The sequence below is a fragment of the Adelges cooleyi genome, unplaced genomic scaffold (genome assembly GCF_023614345.1).
Source record: "Adelges cooleyi isolate 19-005CV unplaced genomic scaffold, UGA_ACOO_1.1 ACOO_flye_CR_arks_rails_tigmint_CR_PRNA_9, whole genome shotgun sequence".
Classification (NCBI taxonomy): domain Eukaryota; kingdom Metazoa; phylum Arthropoda; class Insecta; order Hemiptera; family Adelgidae; genus Adelges; species Adelges cooleyi.
Window position 1 is genome coordinate 9152409 of NW_026096579.1, and position 16608 is coordinate 9169016.

Here is a 16608-nt window from a genome sequence, read left to right on the forward strand (position 1 = left end):
TAAATTATTGCGTTGCTAATGGCATTTCTCACCAGTATAGCCTAAAAGTGTATTTTAATTTAACAATATAAAAATTACAGGCTTAGTGACCACTTTAAAAAGGCAAATTCATGAAACCGGCCATTAGGCATTTTTAAACATTTAAAAATATATAAAGTAAATTAAATTTGATCTGTCTGTATTAATTTATAATATTTTAAAATTATATTTTAACAATATCATTAGCAATTGCATTTGATTATTTTAAAAATATCCTAGATGTAAGAATTAACTGAAGTAAACGAATCGAGCTAATGCAAATGTTCAATTTTCAATTTTAACTTATTCCTTTAATTATAAGAGGTATATGTATTACAAAATTTAACCCACTTTTGCATTTATGTACCCAACTTAACCGCCTAACCCTAAGTATATTTTGTTTTGCAATAATCGTGGAAATAAAATACTATTTTTTTCATAATTAAGAAGTGACATAATTTTCAAAAGTATTAAAACTAAATGTTGTAAAACATTAAAAATGACTTTTTGTTGTTCGTAAACAAAGTAAAAGTTTACTTTTGCAATTTATTTATTAATTGCAACCTTTTGTAACAGCTTTATTATTACTTTTAGTCAAGTTTAAAATAGTTTAGCGTCCGTTTTATTCACTTGTATTTATAATAGTCACAATAACGTTCAAACGCAAGGTTAACTATAACTTTGAAGAAAATTATATATATATATATATTTTTTAAAACCATTGATATCATATTAAAAGTGGTATTAAATAACGAAATGACGTAAAAGCACGGTTATTAAGGTTAAACAATAAAACGAACGTGTCAGACGAACTTTGGCATTGACGCCTGTAAGCCAAACAAACGTAATTGAACGTGTTGGTTGCATAATGAATAAGTACAACTTTCCAACAGCGACCTGGTCTACTCGAATTTCGAGAACTTTGTGCGTCACAAACTCTGTTAAAAAAAAATATCACGACAAGCGAACGCCATTTAATCTAATTTGAAAGTGGTAGTCGTTGACGATTTTTACGAGTAAAAAAAAAAAAAAGCACGAACGAGTTTAACAAAAAGACAAAACATTGAAATGGCAGATAATGTGCTTGAAATTGTATTTCTTAGTAGGTAGTTTATACGATTATATGGTTGTTCTCGTCTGTCGATAATAATTTGTTAGTTGATACCGTGCAATATCAAACCCGGCAAAACATTTACTCCTATTGAAGTCTAAAAACATAACTTAAACTTACAAAAAAATTTGTACAGGATAAATCCTAAACAACAACTATACGCACACACGTCGTAACACATCATATTCTATTAAAAAAAAATTAATTCAATATCTAAGGGTGATATTTTTCAATATGATTCCATTATAATAAATTTGATAACGCGTGTTTTGAGATCCCCTTTTTGTTTAAGTTCTAGAAAAAAATCAAATAAAAACAGTTACAAAATGTAGTATAGCGCCGTTGTTTGACGTTATTAGACCAAAAATGTATAAAGTTCTTATTTCCTCCCTCAAAAACAAAAAAAAAAACACGCTAAAAGATCGTTTTTCAACTTAAAATTTCGACGCTCCATTATTTGTTTTCACAAAATAAGTAAAATTAAATTCAAATTCGTATGGAAAATCTTAAAATATAGTATTACATAATACATTAACAAATTAAAAAAAAAAAAACAGACACGTTTTTTTATTTCTTTTTTTCGAATTTACTTCTAGGACTTCAGGTGTGAATATTAAACTGGATGTACGTCCAGAGTGGGGCTATAACATATAACATTTTCTCAAAATTCTCCAGGGAAACATATTTTTTATTAAGGATAAACAAATAAAATTTGAAATATTATATTTTGACCGTATCAAATTTCCATATTGCCATTGTGTGATTAAATCAACAGACTACAGGTATCAAAAAAATACTTGTTATAGGTACCTATTTTTAATTTAGTAACAACAACAACAATCAATTGTAATAAACAGACGATCAATCCTAAGAGTACCGACCCTAATACTTAAAGTAAAATTGTAAGCAAATGATTGCCTTTATAATGATTTTTGACAACATATATAAAAGTTGTACCATTTACAGATTATCATCGAATCGTTTTTTAAGTGATTTATCACTCTCAGTTATTATAAAAATTCGTACAGTCTTTTGACTACACCGAACTCATTATGCTTTGTCTCCACTATGCCCCGATTCACTGTTCTGGTTTTTTGTTTATGTTAATAACTTGTCATAGAGCAGATGATTTTTTTTCGAGAAAAAAAAGTATTATAAAAAAAAAAAATTTACAAAACAAAGCATTTCGGAGGAGAAGAAATTAATTATAATATATTAAATCAATATGACATAAATTATATTTTATTATTTCAACTCATTTGCAAACCCAGTTTGGCTACCTCTAAAATTCACATTTTGATGGTCATGTTAGTTTGTCAATTGACAGCTTCTTTCTGCTCCATACTTACAATTAAAACGTGCTACTAATCGTTTGATTACTTTTAAAAACTCGTATAAATGCAATGCCATGTAATAATGTACCGTATACGTGCAATGCCATTTTTAGTTACAGGTACATAGTGCTGGTTAATATGTGCGTGTTTTCTGTGCCCAAAGCTGTATAATGAAATATTTTTTTTTTTTAAATATTGAACTACCGTAATGGATAAAGATAATACATTTGATGCGATTTGTATTTTTATCGGAATAGCGTTCGGAAAAAGGTATTGGTTTTATTTAAAAAAAGGTCATCGGATAATGCTGAATTTTTTTTCAGAATATTGTGGAACACGACTTTGCTTTGGAGTATTTCAAATACTTGCCGATAGATGCTAATAATATCCGAATAACGTTTCAGATATACTGTTTCAGTTAATTTTTTTTTTTTTTTTTTTAATATTAATATATTTTATATTGATTTTTGTACTTTAAGCGAGTACAGTACCAATTATTGCAATATTCTAAGAGATGAAAATGTAATATGACCATCACTTTGAGTAATTCGAGTAAACCCGATATTTTCCGGCACGTCCGTGTAGAAAATGTGACAATGATAAAACGGTTTTATAAACAAACGAGCATTTTTGATTAGATGCAACTACAGGAAAACGGATGACAAGATATGATTCAGATAATAACAACGTGATTTCCAAGAAGAAATCCCAGAAACAAAAGAACAAAGATGCCTGTTGAAAACGTATTCTTCTTCTGTTGAAATTTGATCTCAAAATATCAGCAGTTTTTTTTTGCGATCATATATATTTATATTGAGAGCAATCGAATAGGTGTCGTTGCTGTTATGTCAATCGGTATACAAAATTGAAAAATTTTTTCAATTTTTTGATTTATGAAAAAACACATTTTTCTTACTTGCGAAAACTTGCAAATCCTATAACTTTCCCCCGAAGAAAATTGATTATTTTTAAAGTTACAGGACTTAACCGTGATATACTGAAACGCTGTATAATATGAGTGTATAATTTCACTATAATCAATATTATAGCTTTGACAAGGAGCTAACGAGATAAATTGCCTGTAGAATAGTTGTATTTTTTTATTAAAATCTATAACAAGGCCCACAGGGTATGGTACCACATGTCCACGCCGGTTAGGTCAAATTTCTTATAAAACCATTTATGATGATACTTGAAGGTTTTTTTCTTTTAACAAACTCATGACCGATTTCCTAAATAATAGCGTACATTAAAAATGTGTACTTTAATTATTTTAAACACATTTAGCAAATATTTTATATTAAAAAAAATTACTTTACGTAGTTTGTGCAATAGAGTTATTGACTAAAATTATTTGTCGATTTAAAAAAATTTAGATTAAATGCATGGGACGAATAAATATTTCCCTTTAGTTCAATTTTCAAACGTCAAAACCACGACTGATGTATAAAAAATAAAAAGAAAGAAAACACCTTCGGGGAAAAGAGTTGAAGGAACTTGGTTTGAATTGAATATACTTGGCTTATGTCTGTTTATTGAACAAATTATGTACGTCAAGTAATCACCACTTTTCCTAGGAAATAGTTGCTAAAAATAAATGTTTGCACGTGTAGTTGTTTGAAGACAAATGGGAATTATAAGGAACAGACCAAAAATAAACTTTTAATTTGCTTGTGGATGGAGAAGAGATATAACAGAACACACAGTTAAAACCATAGTTTTACATATTCAAGTAAAAAATATTTATCTAACAAGTTTGAAACTAACTCGACTATTTTTCGAAAAGTCGTAGCTTGAATTTTATTAAGTACAAAAATATTACGAGCATGACAAAATATAAAGTGTTTTCTCGAAATCGAAGGTAAACCAAACGGTGTACGTTTTGAACTGTTTGTTCTATAAAATACATCCGTTGTACGGTTTACAATTTAGAGAGTAATTCTTAAAATATGTAATAGAAAGAAACAAACAACACTTTATCGTAAAACGAATACTGTCTCAATTCCTCGTCGAAGAGTTTATAAAAAAAGCGCAATTTTGCTGTATTTAGAATAGTAAAATATATATATATATATATACACGTATAAAAGGCATTAGAAAAAAAAGTTAAGTTAGGTTAGTTTAGATTAAGTCATGTAAAGAGCAAAAATAAAACAATGTTATATCCAAAAAAAAAAAAACGATTAAATTAGTTGAATACACTGTTTATGAATAGAGTTAGCTTTTAATAGCAAACAAAAATCATTGTTATATTGAAAAAAAACCTAACCAATTAGTTTGGTAACACACACACACACAGTTTAGCAGTGTGCACTGCAGCCAATAGCAAATTATATAGTAAGTAAATACATTTTTTTCTTCCCTCCGTAATTGGATGTTGAGTGTTTGGTCTTTAATCGGTCCACCCCACGCCCTCGCTGTAAGGTCGTAAAGTTACTGTATTTTTATTGTCGGTCCTTTAAAATCTCAGGCAGGAAGCGTTGCCTTGAAACCCTGAAGAGATGGATTTGCGATGGATGGCCACAATCATTTCTCGTCGGACTCTCATCTCGTTCACCTGAGTATCATCTCCCAGCGCGTTATTTAATTCATCGTGACCCAATTTCGACGTTTTGGCCGGTTCACCGGTAGGTATTCCGATTACCAAGAACGCTCGGTAGTTTTTTTTTTTTATTACTACGGCTTTGGCGATTTATAACTCAGACGATCCTCGGTTTCCATTCGACTATGATGATCATCGTAAAGTTTTCTTATAAGAACACTTTAGTTTTATATGCCGCCGTTGCCGGAATTTCAAGATTTCTGTCTACGACGCACGGCTGACCTCACACCGTCGTTTGCACATTATCACAGATCAATTACTGCTGCTGTGGTCATCAAAATAGTTTCTCCGCCGTTTTGGTTTGGTCTAAACTAATCTAACTAATCGATTAGTTAGTAGGGTAGGGTGGGAATGAACGAAAGGGAGAGATATGCGAGGAAAGGGACAGGAGATGTTATCACGAGTCCTCCGTGAAGAGGTAGAATAAGTGGGAGGGGAGCACCGTAAGATAGGTCAGGAGGGAGAGTGAAAAAAATGAAAAACATATCCATGATTTATGTTTTTCCGTGTAGCGGAGAAGAACAATTTGTTATTTTAAGCTCCTCGCATAACACACAATGTGGGGGTACAATGTACATACATAAGTTGCTTCATAATTTGATCAGCCTTAGCTATAAGTTACACGTTTGTACTCGTATCTGTACAAGCATAATAATAGTATGCTTGTAGCAGTTGTAGTTAGTAACTATATGCTTTCATATTAAATAGTAATACCTAATACGTATAGGTATTATTAAAATAGCTATTAGTATCAAAGTAGTAGTTAAATATGTAATACTTTGTATAACTACTTGTATTCGTGTAATCAAAATACTAAACGTTAAGGCTATTAGATAATATTATACGTTTGACAATTTTTATATTTATATACCAAATGTTATATCGAATGATCCTTTTAACGTTCTAAACCAGTTTTCTTTAAAAATATTTTTTTTATGCTATATTTAGTATTAGACAATATTCACATTTTTATCTTTTTTAGTGTTTTTTTTTTTATATCTTTCCTAAATTTTAAAACTTAAATGGTAATGTGAGCCATTTGAGTGCTATATTCAACCGCCCTCCATCTTCCATCCTAAATCTTAAGCTTAAATAACTTTAAACATAATTATTCAAAATTGGTTATCACTAGTCAAACATTTCAGTAAATTATTCTTTTTTAGTATTTTCTAGAGCTTTATCCACTTTTGAAACTTAAATGGTAACATATCTATTTTAATGAATTTTTAAATTAAGAATAATAAAAACTGTTTAAATTTATAACATCCTTATTCATATTATTTATTCATTGCATCATATCATTATTACCAAATGTTTTTTCATCCAGTATATAAATTTAAATGGTATTCATTATTACTATTATGTTCATTTTAGATTAACATAAGACAACAAAATATTTTAATTTTTAATATTGTAAATGTAATTTTAAGTACAGACGTTCGGATAATTGTTTTTTGCTTTTTAAATATACGAGTATAATCGACTTTTGCAAAATAAACATAATATTTTCTTCAGGACAAAAAATGCTAATTATATTTAATTAAAAACATATTAAAAACATTTTATATTTATTTCGATATTCTTTATATAGTAAATTATTTAATTACATTTTCCTATCTATTTAAAATTTAATAAATTTTGTTTTCAAAATGTAAGGTAGTACTAAATAACGTTCGAAACATTATGGTAATTCAAACTACAACGTGGGGTATAATTTAGGAAGTGTTCAATGAAAAGTTTTGATTGACAAGATGAAAAAGAATTTTTAATTAGAGAGGTTTTTAACGTCATACCATATGTATATTTATCAAATGATATTTTTTTTAATTTTACTTGTCTGCTAACTACTTAGGTAACGAGATATGTTTTAAAAAATTACTTTTAAAATAAAAAAAACCTGAAAAGAATCGCGCTTAACTAACAGAGATTTAATATTTATTTGGTTATATTGTAGAACATATTCCGGATTAATTGTTGGAAAACTAAAATCAGAGATAGGTATGATAGTTAGACAGGTATAATGATAAGTTGTATAATTTATGTTTTGTTTATTTTTAGAACCATATCATTTTTTTGTTGTTGTTTAGGTAAATTGTAATAATTTTTTCTTACTTTCATTCTATTGATCAATTGCAGTATAATAATTTCAGACATTTTTATTTTATGTTATATGATACTTAGATGTAGTACTCGAATATCAAATAATCATAATCTTTACTTCTTTTGCACAGTTTTTTTCCATGATCGAATAAATAATATTTTTAATATTACTTAAATCTGAATTAATAAAATATTTTATAAAAATGTATTTTATCGCTTTTTTTTCAAATTCTTTCTTTATGATTGTTGTCAAATTCAAATGAGAAGTATGAAAATATTATATGAATTTCAAGGCTGTAGTGAGCCGCGGCCAACCCGACAAAATTTCCTTCCTAGAGTGTTTTTTTTTTTTACTTTTTAAATTGCCTCCGTAAGGATTCAGAGGTTGTTATGGCAACCATGTGGCGACATGTATTCTCGCATTTGTTTTCAATACCGCGTGTAATATAAAACGTGTACAAGTGAAAAACGACATTAAAATATATTATAGCGGCGCACATAATATTCATTGGGGTAAAGCGATGAAACACATGCCGTTTCCCATGATTCGCATGCAAATGTGTCAGATTTAACCCGCTGGTGCCATTGTTGGCTGTTGTCATCGCCGTCGCGGTACGGTCCATTTTATCATTTAACGGGTTGGATCGGGCGAGATACGACACGGCTGTACGGATAAAGAAACTTTTTCGAAAACTGTAAAATGACAGTGGTGAAATGGTAATACAAAAATGTAGACGACTACCTGAACACGATACACTATATTATTATAATGTGAGTATAGGCCGAAATAAAAATTCAGGCCACTCGAAAATCACGTTTTTCAGAAAAAACAAGACGAATCCAAACGTGTTACAAATACTGTCCACTACATTCAAGGCTGGACTCTGTCGACCATAACCATTTTCATGGTTAAATTAAAAAAAAAAACCTCAGTACAGTGGATCAAAGGATAAAAGGAAGGTGGTCTTATTGGGGTTGGGGAGGTAACAGGACTACAGAAATTATAATAGCTGAAAGTGATATTAGCTATTTCATATAAACTCAAATACACAATACAAAAAATCGATAGAAACACTATAAAAGTTACTATGTTCTTAAAATTATATTTTGAGTAATAAGGAGTATGAAACTTTGGTGGCCTTTTTTCTCTCCATTTTAATGCATTATGGACTCACAACTGTAATTCTATCAAACCCTAAATAAGGACCACGCTAATATATTGACATTTTTTTTTATTAACACAAATCATAATTTTTCCATTCCATATTATGTATTTTCTAGCTGATAAAACTGAATGTTAATGATATATAAAAGAAGGATTGATTTTTAGTTTGAACTTAAAAATTATCCGTTTTTTTTTTTAATGGCCAATTTTGAAAAATTATTTTTGTACCCAACGCATAAACCGCACGGCTCGTGTGTTGTCCTCATAAGTTGTCGTAAGAAAATCATCAGCAACTTTGGTTACCGCAGCAATATAATGTTGGAGTATAATATTGTTTCTAAACACGCCATCGTGAAATTAGGTGATCATGTTTTTAGTTTAATAATTTTAATAAAGCGTTATCTAATACACGAGAAACGTTGGTTGTACACTACACGATTTTCTAACGTTAAGCTTAGCGCGGTAAAGCTTAATGTTCAAAATTAAATGCTCAGAATCGTTGTTGGCACCACCGCCGCCATTATATTTTGGTTTAAACAATAAGTTTATTGCGATGATATAGCCAGCAACCAGTTAAGAAGAGGGTATTAAATAAATCTATTTGAATCTGAAATTCCAGAAAAGGGGTTATAATTCATAATTTATAAAAAAAAACGTTTTTAAGAAAACTTTAGATAAAAATATTTTCGTTGTAATGCTGGTAAGAGAAAATGTATTTAATTGTTTAAAAGGTGTCTAATCACAAATTAAATATTTTGCGTGAAAGGAATATTGATTATTTTTCCTAAAAATTAAAAGTCCGACTAGTAGATGCTACCCTAGTATCTAGAACGTCATATGTTACATCAACAAAATTGTTGCCTGAGATAACCCTTTTCATTCTTGGGTGCCCTATATTTTTGTCTGTATCTTGCTCTATATAATTAACTGATAATGTGAATTTCCAACAAAATCAATTGTGAACCTATGCACAAGCGTTAATTTTGTAAGATCCGGATAAGCTGTTCTATTGTTAAAAGCCAAAGCGCCTTATATTGTGAATTCAAAAAAGGTGAGGTCATGTGGGAAGAAGGCGTACCAGCTGCCATTTTTAACAAAAGGCTGGCTTGTCAGTATATTAAAAAATTAACGACACATTAAAAAAAAAGGATGTATAGGTATAAATGGTTTTTCTTATAGTACCTTCGATGTTTCTATTATTTCTTTTACTCTAAAAATATAGTTTAATATAACTGTCTTAAAACGACTGTTTTTTAGAAACAAACTATTGTTTCCATAAATTACTAATTGCGACTTTTATTTATAACATTAATATTGTACAAGTTTTGATATTGTTATAACTGCGTTATACTTACGGAAAATTGTATTTATTCTTAAGAAACATACAAAATAAAATAAAATAATTTAAATTGATAAAATTTACTCTACGAGTCAAGAAGACAATGAAATGTTAAGCGGAGATATTATTAAAATAGTTAACAAAAAAAAAAAAAAGATGTATTTTTTATTTTATAAATTAAATTATATGTATGAGCAATGAGTATAAACAGAAAATCTTCAATATTTGTCAATTGTCATAAAAACTAATTCAATTTTTTATTTTAATGAATTAAATGAAAACCATTTAGTCGTCAATGTCAGTGTCCATAAATAATAACAATATAGCAATTTTTAAAAAGTAGGTAGTCCGTTCATTCATTATTTTCTGATACTTATTAACTTAATAATGATCAAGTACTTCTAAAATTAATTAAATGAATTACTTAAATTAAGTTTATCGTATTATTAGTATTGTAATTTCATAAAAGTGATCATCTGTCATAAATATTCAGGGTGATCAACTTATCCTAAACCACTCAATATCTCATAGCATTTAATAAGAAATTCAAATTTTATTTTTCATATTGTTTTTATACAATGTGATCTCAATTTTTGACAATTTTTTTTGTTTTACCCCCTCCCAACTTAGTTTTTTTGATAGCAACTTTTGAAACTTAAATGGTAACGTATATATTTGATTAACTTTTTAAATTGAGAATGATGTACTAAAAATTTTGACTGGTCGATAACCAGTTTCGGATAACTATTTTTAAAAGTTATAAGAGTTTTAAAGTTAGGATGAGAGGGGAAGTGCGGTTGGGAAATGCGCGCAGATAAAAATAATACTACACTCCACCTTTCCTCCTGCCCTAAACTTGAAACTTCAATAACTTCAATTGATTAATCTTCACTGATTAATCTAATGGACATTCAAAATATATATTAAAAACAATTTTTAATAATGTTTGCATATTATGTTTGTTACTACGGTAAATTAACACTATCATTTCAAATGTGTCATAGAACATACGTTAATTTATAAGTTATCAGCCTGTCATCATTTAAATAAAAATCGCTCGTACAAAATGTACGAGGCACGTCTAGAAAGTAAGTGTACTCGATTTTTGTAGGCTTCAAAAAAAGATCAGCCCCCTGAAGCAAATATTTGTCTATATGATGCTTTAGTGGTCCCAAAACACTGATTCCATAATTTGTTTGGCTGAATTGGTTTTAAACTTTTTGGCTGACGGTGAAGTGGTGTGACACCACTGTTCGGACTGTCTCTTGGTTTTAGGCGTTTAGTGCGTAACCTAAGTTTTATCTCCAGTAACCATACACTTGAAGAAATCATCACCCCCCAGTTCATAGCGTTCCAAAAACTCTTTGGAGGTTTGCACTCGACTTCGCAGATTTGGCGCGGATTTCGCACTTGGCGGCAGACTCGATCGACTTGTTTCACGAGAAAAATTCCTGTGACGACAAGTTTCAACGTACTGAACTCGTTCTAATCTTTTTTTGAAGAGGAAAAGTTAAGCTACACGGAAATGTGGGCAACATAGCAAAAAAAATATTTTTTACGACCGTGAGCGCCTCAGTACACTTACTTTCTGGACGTGCCTCGTAATAACATAAATCAACTAAATTATTAATCGCTTATCAATAAATGTAACAAACATATGAATATAGTAATGTCTTTATGAATTTGATTATCTTCTAGTTTCCTATTTGGACCTATGGTCTCCAACTATAGGGAAATGCCAAAAAATCAAATTTAAATCGAATACAGGCGTTTCAGAATATTACTTCAAGAAAATTAACCAACTCCCCTCCATACGTATCAAATTATACCCTCCATGCTGATCTAAAAATTAAAACTGTAAAAGAAAAAGCAATAACATATTATAAAAGATTCCACACTCGTCTAGCCTCTCACTCCAATCCCCAAATAAAAGGTCTTTCAACAAATGTTATTCCTGGTAATCCTCCGAGACGCTTAAAGCGCAAATGGTGTAGAGACCTATTAACTAAACTGAACTGACAAAAAATCAGACAAAAAAATAATCACTTAAAAGTGTCATCAATGGGTGGCTTATTTTATCATGTTTTTTTTCATGTCATACTATTATTTAAGACAATACTCTTATTGTACCTATTTGGTACAGATTGTGTATTTATTAATAAAGAAAAAAAAATCTTTTAGTTTCACCGAAGCTAACACAAACAAGGCTCGTTGACCGTTGTAATTATGCGGGCAGAAACACAATATGGCTCGACATCCCTTGTAAAGTGATTATACTGTGTTTAGATTTCATGTTGTGATTATCAGCTTGTTTTTTAAGACATTTAGCGCCAGATTTCAGAAAACCAGCTGGCAGTAATTACCAAAAAACACCTAATAATTTATAGGGGTTGAGTCCCAGAAAACATACTAATCACACGGCTTTATAAAAAGAAAATAACTCATGCGTAGGAGATAAATAAAAAAATAAATTATACCTATTAATATAATATAGGCTAACCCGGACATCACTAATACGGAGCTAAGAACGATTCGTTTTTACAATAACGTGTTATTATAAAAAATAATAGAGTTACATCCAAATTTGTATGGAATATTATTTAGATGTACTACTACCGATTTAAGTTGATAAACCAAATAACATATAAAGTAAATAAAAAAAGTAACTAATCAGTCATTTTAAAAATTGTAAAAAAACATAAGCAAACATTTTTTTTAAAAAGGAAAACTACAAAATTGCAATTATTTAAAGTTTTTAAATTTAAAACCCATTAAGTTTTGACTACTTTTGTTGTCGGTCAGTCGAACTTGCCTTAAATTTTTAGACCGCATTAAGAGATTTTTTTTTTCAAAAACAAAAATATCGAGGAAGTGATGTGAAAACAATTGGGCAGCGATTTTTTTTCTTGCGTTTGTTTATCGTTGCCGGCTTACACGTAGAATTTTATTCCGCGGGTCTTAGTATAGTCTTTACTATAGGATGTAATTAATTGTCTCATGCACCGTTTATTAGGGTCGAGTAGTACACGGTTCAAGTGTACGGTACACACATAAATGTATATCTGTATGTTTTGTGCCGTGACAAAAACATAGCTAATATTCTAGTATGAACGTTGAACTACTTTAGTTTTGTATGTGTGTGTGTGTGTGTGTGAGTGTGTGTGCAAACGGGGTATGCGGCGGGTAAAATAGTAATCCGACACGGGTGTCGACCGAGTGAGAAAAACCGACTTGACACAGAGAGCTTAGAAAAACAAGTCAGTTGAAGAACTCAATTTTGCCGTCGGTTCTCCCCCCTTTTACCTCTAACGTCCGGTTCACGGTTCGCTCGCCTTTTACACGCCGGACACGCCGGTCTATTATTATTATTATTATTATATGATATTGTTATACTCTGTTGAGTTTTCGAGAAACACTGGTTTGTGTAGTAACAATAATAATATAAGGACTTCGGCGAAAACGCCTTCGAAAAAAAGGGAAACATTATGACTCGAACAAAAAAAAATAAAATAAAAGGAAATCATCCAGACTCTTCCTGTCTATCCCCTCCGGCAAAGTCATTTCGTACCACGTGGATATCGCCTTTGTTTTTTTTTGTTTTTTACGAATTTGCGGTTTATGAAATTGGACGTAACCGAGTTTTTTCAATTTCAAAAGAAACCCAAAACGGATAATGGTCAATTACACAATTTTCACGGTTCGCTCGAGGTGTGTATTTTTTTTTTTTTACTTTCAAAGAGCTTGTAAAAATGTCTCATACAGTGTTCCACCAAATTGTATATATATTTATTTTTCACTACATAAAAAGAACTTAAAGCGAACAGTTGCGGAACGGGCTTACGTTTATCGTTTTTTTCCAGGTTTTCTGGTCTGAAAACGATTGGACGGGATTCTTTATTATTATTTTTTGTGGGAGGGGAGGGTTTAGAGAAAATTAAATTTTTGTTTTGGATTTAGATTTCTAGTTTTAACAACATTACGGAACTTTTACAAATTTATTTCTTTTAGGGTCTAAAAAGTTATAAACATGTTCTCGAGGTTTTTTAAACAGATTTCGAGTAACGTGACTATTTTTAAGAAGTTTCGCAAGGAATATAATTTTATTTGTAAAATTCTGATATAAGGGAAATTTAGCAACCCTTTCCCCCCTGGTAAGTTATGACTTCACAGAGTCTGATGTTAAATACCGGCATAAACTGTACAAAACGAGTTCAAAAGCCAAGTATATGAAATGTAGTATTTGAAAGTTTACAAATGACAAAAAGTCAAATGCTGCGATAACTTTATTATAAATAACAAGGCTGAACTTACGTCGAGTAAGGATATTTTAATTTACAAACGCAATTATATTAATAATCCGTCGGATAGAAAGACATCGAATTAAAGTTGCAAAAGTTGTAATTAAATTTCAACAAAATATATAAATAATTTAACTTTATTTACTTGAAATATTACAATAAGATACATTTTATACCGAGACTACCCTCGGGTTCGTAGAATATTTTATATGACATTTGATTTCATAAACTCTTAATAAAACATAATTTAGAGAGAAATTGTCCGGCTTTTACAAAATACACAATATTATTTTATACAATTTAAATATGACACCCTTTTAAAATCGTTTCTGTAAAACCGTAGCTACAAAACATGGTTGTCCCTTTGTAATTACTATTTACAAAAGTTTGAAATGTTGAGTGTATTTTGTAGTGTAAAATAAAAATTATTTATTTGGTTTTTTTTTCTTTATTGTACGACTCGAGTATACCTTCTCATAATGAGAGTTCTCATAGAATACAGGCCTCGGTTATTGGAACTATGTCAATTATATTTTTGTTCACTGTACTTCCATAAACATTCCATACTCGTGATACTCATGTGAAATATAAAACTATATTCAAAATGAATTACTCATACCGTTCAGTATGTTTTATTACGTTGTAAAAAACATAATGTTGTCTTGTGCACGCGGTGTTTCACATAATACTATGCTTTTACATTTGTAAAAACCTTTTCAAAAATCGATCAAAAGTTATCTCTCACAAAGTGTTGCTTTCAAATTATAATTACCTGACTTAACGATTTTTTTTATTATTATTATTATTACTTTTTTTACAATTTACGAATACTTTTTAAATATATTAAAATTAATAATAATTTTAATTCATACTACGTTTCAGGCATTGTGCCGCGACGCATTGATTTCAAATTTCAAAACCCTATTTTTTTATCTCACTGAACTATAGTTTTCCGAAACAAAATACTCAGGAAAATCGTTTTTAACAACAAGCAAAATTCGGTCTAAAAGTTTCCCCGTACCTACTTGCCCTCAACTAAAGTGTTGTTATTTATTCCTCGTCAAATTCGGGTCGTGCGATGAATACCATTTGTTGTATTCTTTTTTAGAGCCTTTCTTTCCAATACTCCAAAAGCATAAAAACGTTTTTTTCCCTAACTCCAAGTATAAAACCCATTTGCAGTCCCAATTATTATATTATACATACAGGGTGGTTCATTTAGTTTAAGACACTCGTTTTGTCTTAAAATTATTTTTTTTGCTTGAGCCATAAACTTATGTTTTTATTATCAAAATGTTTATCTTTTTGATTTTTTCCCAAAGCTTAATCAACATTTAAAACTTAAACGGTAACGTATATATATATATATATATATATATATAATTAACTTTTTAAACTAAAAAATAATTTGCTGATACTATATTGAATAGCCGATAATTAGTTTTGGATAATTACTTTTAAGGCTTATAATGTATGACGTCGCATTGCTTTACCGCACTGCACCTCTCGTCTTAAATTGTAAACTTAAGTAAAAAATAGTCACCAAATTATTCTTAATAAAATAAATTTGGGACCATTGAAGTTTAAAAAGTTGGTAGAACTCTGGAAAATACTAAAAAAGATAATATTTAGTAATTTTTTTATTATTATTAAATATCGAAATCAAATATGCTTTCGAACAGAAAGAAAGAATTCTTTATGATAAGAAACATAGTGACATAGTATATATATTTTTTGAAGAGTAACAATTTAAAGTAATAATAATTTAAAGTAACAACGCAATGTAAAAGAATTTAGCAGGGAATATTACAAAACTATTATTTTGAAAATATTTGCTTCTACTGAAGTTATTTTGGCATTCTCCACTTCAATACTTTAAAAATGTTGATGAAATATTTCAATAAAACGTTTAGTTAATATATTTTGTAATTTTAAAATTTATCACATAACTATTATTTCTTTAGCTCATACATCAATCATTATTATTCATTACATTACATGATATGATAAAATACTGAAAACTTACTCTCATTTATGTTTGATAATTATTATTTATTTTTACATTGTCGTTTAATAGATAAAAATTAAGTTTTAAGTACAATTATATTTGTATGATGTAAAATCATTAAAACAATGATATTTTTGGACGTTTTACTTTTTTTTTGTTAATGTAGCTACTATTGTAATTTAACACAAATTTATCAAAGACAAAGTGATTTTTTTTTCGTAAATCTAGAATTTATTATTGAAAAATATTTCACAAAAATTAAATATTGTTTAAAATTGGATAACCTCTAAATGTTTTTATTCGTGTATATGCCAGTATATTGTGTTATTAAGGCATTCTAATGGTAACAATCACATTAACAAGCGTGCACGAGTAATAACTAATAGCTGTAAGAAAAACGTTGATCCAGTTCAATTTTTTTTTGTGTATGAATTTATGACTTTCTAAAAACACTTTGCTGTACTTTAAACCTTTTCCATACTTACCACTCAGCTCTACAACGATTTTTAAAATATCCGTTAGTGAAAATGTACAGAAATTGCTTGAATCGAAACGTCGCTCAGACATTTTGAAATTTTCTACATCATACAGAGAGACGAAACAAAGTACACTTTTTCCACTCTCTCTCTTAAG

The 16608-nt window shown here is 29.3% G+C and overlaps 1 protein-coding gene across 2 annotated transcripts in view; it reads right to left on the bottom strand.

Annotated features, from left to right (window-relative positions):
* Window positions 1-16608, bottom strand: part of LOC126846644 (uncharacterized) — a 98242-nt gene that overhangs the window by 20996 nt on the left and 60638 nt on the right. The gene's annotated exons all lie outside the window — the stretch shown is intronic.